This window comes from Adiantum capillus-veneris, unplaced genomic scaffold, assembly GCF_014529385.1.
Source record: "Adiantum capillus-veneris isolate H3 unplaced genomic scaffold, ASM1452938v2 Hic_scaffold_265, whole genome shotgun sequence".
Lineage (NCBI taxonomy): Eukaryota > Viridiplantae > Streptophyta > Polypodiopsida > Polypodiales > Pteridaceae > Adiantum > Adiantum capillus-veneris.
This window is the reverse complement of record NW_028221396.1, coordinates 52,495-58,685: the sequence shown is the minus strand read 5'-3', so window position 1 is coordinate 58,685 and position 6,191 is coordinate 52,495.

Genomic DNA, 6,191 nt, shown 5'->3' with positions numbered 1-6,191 from the left:
GGAGCCTAGCTTGGACAAGTGGTGGACCTTTGCTTCTCTCTATGTTTCAATAGAGTTAGCTTGGACAAGTGGTGGGCCTTGGAACCAAACTCCCATGTAAAACCTATCTTGGTAACTCCAAGTGGTGAGAAAGAATAAAGTTTAAGATATAGCCTTATAGGTTGGACAAGTGGTGGACCTTAGCACCCAGATATTCTTAATAGAATGACATAGAGTGGAAAAATGGTGAATCTTGAGACCAAACCACTCATGCTACTAGAGATAATAGGTTGGACAAGTGGTGGACCTTGAATGTAAACCCCCCATGTACAAAATATCATGGGTTTGAGGTATTTCAATGGAGCCTAGCATCTTGGAGACATGGTGTAGCTTGCTTCTCTTCATGTTTCAATGGAGCGTATCTTGGACAAATGGTGGAGCATCCTTCTCTCCATGTTTCAATGGACCCTAGCTTGGACAAGTGGTGGACCTTTGATTCTCTCTATGTTTCAATAGAGTTAGCTTGGACAAGTGGTGGACCTTGAAACAAAACCCCCATGTAAAACCTATGCTGGTCACTCCAAGTGGTGAGAAAGAATCACCCTTAAGATATAGCCTTATAGGTTGGACAAGTGGTGGACCTTAACACCCAAATATTCTTAATATAATGACATAGAGTGAAAAAGTGGTGAATCTTGAGACCAAACCACTCATGCTACTAGCGTTAATAGGTTGGACAAGTGGTGGACCTTGAATGTAAACCCCCCATGTTTCAATAGAGTTAGCTTCGACAAATGGTAGAGGATCCTTCTCTCCATGTTTCAATGGAGCCTAGCTTGGACAAGTGGTGGACCTTTGTTTCTCTCTATGTTTCAATAGAGTTAGCTTGGACAAGTGGTGGACCTTGGAGCCAAACCCCCATGTAAAACATATCATGGACATTTCAAGTGGTGAGAAAGAATACCCTTTAAGATATACCCTTATAGGTTGGACAAGTGGTCGACCTTAACACCCGATCTTCTTAACGTAATGACATAGAGTGGAAAAGTGGTGAATCTTGAGACCAAACCACTCATGCTACTAGAGATAATAGGTTGGACAAGTGGTGGACCTTGAATGTAAACTCCCCATGTACAAAATATCGTGGGTTTAAGGTATTTCAATGGATCTTAGCATCTTGGAGACATGGTGCAGCTTGCTTCTCTTCATGTTTCAATGGAGCCTATCTTGGACAAATGGTGGAGCATCCTTCTCTCCATGTTTCAATGGACCCTAGCTTAGACAAGTGGTGGACCTTTGCTTCTCTCTATGTTTCAATAGAGTTAGCTTGGACAAGTGGTGGAACTTGGAACCAAACCCCCATGTAAAACCTATCATGGTCATTCCAAGTGGTGAGAAAGAATACCCTTTAAGATATAGCCTTATAGGTTGGACAAGTGGTGGACCTTAACACCCAGATCTTCTTAATATAATGACATAGAGTGTAAAAGTGGTGAATCTTGACATCAAACCACTCATGCTACTAGTGATAATAGGTTGGACAAGTGGTGGACCTTGAATGTAAACCCCCCATGTACGAAATATCATGGGTTTAAGATATTTCAATGGAGCCTAGCATTTTGGAGACATGGTGCAGCTTGCTTCTCTTCATGTTTCAATCAAACCTGGCTTGGAAAAATGGTGGAGCGTCCTTCTCTCCATGTTTCAATGGAGCCTAGCTTGGACAAGTGGTGGACCTTTGATTCTCTCTATGTTTCAATAGAGTTAGCTTGGACAAGTGGTGGACCTTGGAACCATACCCCTATGTAAAACCCATCATGTGCATTCCAAGTGGTGGTAAATAATACCATTTAAGATATTGCCTTATAGGTTGGACAAGTGGTGGACCTTAACACCCAGATCTTCTTAATATAATGACATAGAGTGGAAAAGTGGTGAATCTTGAGACCAAACCACTCATGCTACTAGGGATAATAGGTTGGACAAGTGGTGGACCTTGAATTTAAACCCCACATATACAAAATATCATGGGTTTAAGGTATTTCAATGGAGCCTAGCATCTCAAAGACATGGTGCATCTTGCTTCTCTTCATGTTTCAATGGAGCCTATTTTGGACAAATGGTGGAGCATCCTTCTCTCCATGTTTCAATGGACCCTAGATTGGACAAGTGGTGGACCTTTGCTTCTCTCTATGTTTCAATATAGTTAGCCTATATTAGACAATTAGTAGACCTCGAATCTCTCCATGTTGTCTAGAGCTGAGCTTGGACAAGTGGTGGACCTTACTTCTCCCTTCCCTTAGTTTACTAGCTTAAATGATCACTATGTATACTTGCTTAGATCTAGCTTGAACAAGTGGTGGAACTTGTATTCACACAAACTTAATCCATTACAAAAAAGTATATGTTAAAATAACATTTGGTTTTTTTTGTTTCAGGAAAGATGGCTCCAAAAAAACAGGTTGCAAGGGTTGCTGTCTCAGTTGACTATACTTGCAATGATCTTAGGAAATGGTATTTGGACATACATGGTATAGAGGGTGCACAATTTCATAAGGTGCATCTATTTATTGCCAAAAAGGAGAATGACAGCTTGTTTGAAGATGTTGGACAAGTTGTGGAAGCATCTGTCTCTGTAGTTGATAGTCATCCAGAGGTGGAATGCATTGACATTCTAGTTCCAATGAATCTAGAATTTCAACTATCTCCAGGAGCATATGCATTGGAGCGCATGTCTAGAAACAAAGAAGAGACAATGTTTTCTCGAGGATGGAAGTTTGCAGAATCAAATCCAAATATCACAGCAGATCAACTTCAAAGCTCCATCATTGCCACACTACAACGAAAAAAGGTGAAAGCTTCACGACCACCATCCACAAAGAAGCAAGCAAAAGTGCAGAAAGTAGAAGCTAAGCGAACTAGTTCCATTTTGGATGTAGACAAGGCATCTTTGGCATCCTCATCAACAGAGGGTTCAATGTCAAAGATGAGAATTGTGGATCCAGATGTTTTAGAAGCTGAGGCCATGAAAGGACAAGAAAAAGATACAGGTGGAATGAATAAGTACATAAATTATTTTCCTTTCCAATATAGGGAATTTGATATCCCTATTCAAAATTGTTGGCTTGCTCCTGATCACTATAATGCACGTATTATGGATAAAAAACACGCTGAAAGTGTGTTATTTGGATTTTCACGGAGTACGACCAAGCCTGCAGCATGTGCATATTTGATGCCTGTTCGAAATGCAAAATCAAAGAAGGGGACTCCTTTGGCAGTAGAAGAGGTAGAGGAGCAAAAAATTAAAGATTATCATTATTGGATTCTTGATGGGCAGCATTCAATCTATGCTGCAAAAGTTTTGCTTCACAATGAACAAAACAACAAAGAGATCTTTGAAAGACTGATTAGCGTGTATAAATTTAGAAAGGCTCGCATTGTTGTGAATGCTCCTCCATTTGTTGCAACTGCTATATCTGCCATTGCAAATGAGGAGGCTCAGGCATTGTATGTCAAGCAACCTTACAGCCAAATATTGAGACATTTACGGAGTCAATGGATCTTCTCAGGACGACCACCAAAGGCAGCAAGTGGAATTGCAGAGGGACATGCATCTCGTGCCGGATGGGATGTAAGTTATTTTCTTTGTCTTTTTGATAGTGTTTAATTAACAAATCTTGCTCAATAGTTTAATTATTTCTCTATTTCTTTTTAGGCTTTTCTTCGATTGGCAAGAATGAGTGCAGCAGCAAGTTGGATTGCTAAACAGGCACACATGGTCACGTACTCTGATTTAGTTTATGATTGCTGGATAGAAATCATTGAAAATCTAGAAGAGGAGAATAAGAAACCCCCAACAACTGTATTTAGATACCTTTGTGGCCTTGAGGAATCAGAGGTAAAGACTATTCAAGAAGAGATTAGAGATGAGAAGATTTTACTGTCAAAGAGTGCAAAGGATGGTGATGCAACTGACATGTATGATCGAATCAAGCAGTTGAAGCAAGACAAATTGATTCAAGATGCACTTCTTGAAGGCTTCAACAATTTGAATGAGTCTTCACCATGTAAAGACTGGGAGGAGGTGGTCAAAATGTATAACATCAATGATGTTGTTTATAAAACAATTTTAATGCTATGCGAGGAATGGATCAGATCTAGTTTGACGCGTGGAACAAAGAAAATGGCTTTTCCAGATGGAGCAATAAAATACATGCAATGGGCAATTCACCTTCAAAAGGAGAAAACTGAGCCTAGAGATTTGCCATGGTCAATCTATGTGGTGAGCCTACAAATGGAAGGCAATCTCTACTTGATGCGCCACTTCAATAATAAAGTGCCTATTGGCTTATGTGTTTTAGATATGACAAAAAACGTTGGAGGCAATTTGAAGTGGAGTGAGGAGACATTTAACAATGCTTTGGATGGGATCTTGGCTATTGCTGGAGGGTCAACAGATCCTGGATTTGTCTTTCTTGCATTTGTGGATTTCACTAACTTCACAAAATTGCAATGTGCCTTTCACGCCATGGGAGATAATCTGAGCTACCATTGTTGTGGTGCATTGCATCACTTTCCATCAGCTCCTTGCAAAGGAGCAATTCAATTCCTAACAGTTATTGCCTTCTTGGGACAAGGCAATGCATTTGAAGACCTGAGAAGAAGATCAGAGGAACATCCCATGCCAATTGATTGTTCTCTTCTTCAAGTAGCAGATAACGATATGTCAGATTTGCAATATTTGGAGGCCAAAAAAAGAGCTTTGGTCAAGCACTACATTCGTACATATTGTTTTGAAGACCGCAAGCTTGTTGATGTTTTTGGTGATGGCTCCTTGGTTGCACAAGAAGGAATACAACAGAAAAAAGAAGTTATCTGCTTAATTGATAGTGTGGAGGAGGCAAAAAGCGTGGAGACCATGCTGCTAGACTTTGTTAAGTCTCATGAAGATATAGAAAAATGGGCTGGACTTCAACAATCCACTTCGCAATCAGGCGACATTGTGCCTGTTACAGAGGAGTGCTCTCCACAAAGAGAAGAAGAACAACAACAACACCATCCTCTGTCAATGGAGGACTTTTTGGAAATGGAGACACGTATGTTTTGAGTTTCTTGTGCATGTTAGTGTTTCTTGTTACTGATTTGATACTCTTAATGTTAGATTTTGCTTTATATAGTATTGATTGAGTTTGTATTTTTTATCTCAAGCATTCAAGGTTTGAATGTAAATAGTAAATTACTTGAGTTTTTGAATGGTGGATCTGTAGACTAAAACTATAACATTTAATACTCACAAAGACTTAATTACTTAAGAGCTTGAACTCAATAAGTTTTGGACCTTTTATCAATACCCCCTTGATATGATACATTAGATCGTAGCATGGTTAAATGGTGATGCTTCATAAATTGAACCTAGCTTAGACAGGTGTGGAGCCTAAATTTAAACTAACCTTGCTAGAAGGGAGCTTATGTTTGGACTTTGAGAACTAGCATAAGTAATCAATTAGAGCATAGATTAGACATGTGGTGGTGGCCGGCCTTAGAGACCAAAATCTTAATGAGCTTGGAAAGGTATTTAAGTACTGCAATTTACTTAGTTTTAGTACTCATTAAATGCATAGCTTGACAAAAGGTGGACCTTACATGGATCCTAATTTCAAGAGGTGTGGTAGACCTTCAAAACAAGCTCATATAGCTTGGACATGTGGTAGACCTTGCATGAAGACTAGTTTAGACAAGTGTGGTACACCTTGTAACCAACACCCATTTGTTATATTAGCTTGGACAAGTGGTGGACCTTGCTTTTATGTTTCAATGGAGCATATTTTGGACAGGTGGTAGACCTTGTTTCTCTCCATGCTTCAATGGAGAGAAACTTTAGCTTGGACAAGTGTGTGGACCTTGTTTTTATGTTTTAAAGGAGCATATTTCGGACAAGTGGTAGACATTGTTTCTCTCCATGGTTCAATGGAACCCACCTTAGACAAGTGAAGTACCTTGAAACCAAACCCCCATAATACAACCTACTAAATAGGTTGGAAAATTGGTGGGATATGAAACCATCCATGATAGAGCATAGTATAGGTGAAAACGTAGTGGTCCTTATATCAATTACCCATGCATAGCTTGGACAAGTGGTGGACCTTGATTCTCTCTATGTTTCAATGGATCCTATCTTGGACTAGAGATATATCTTACTTAGTTCCATGCTT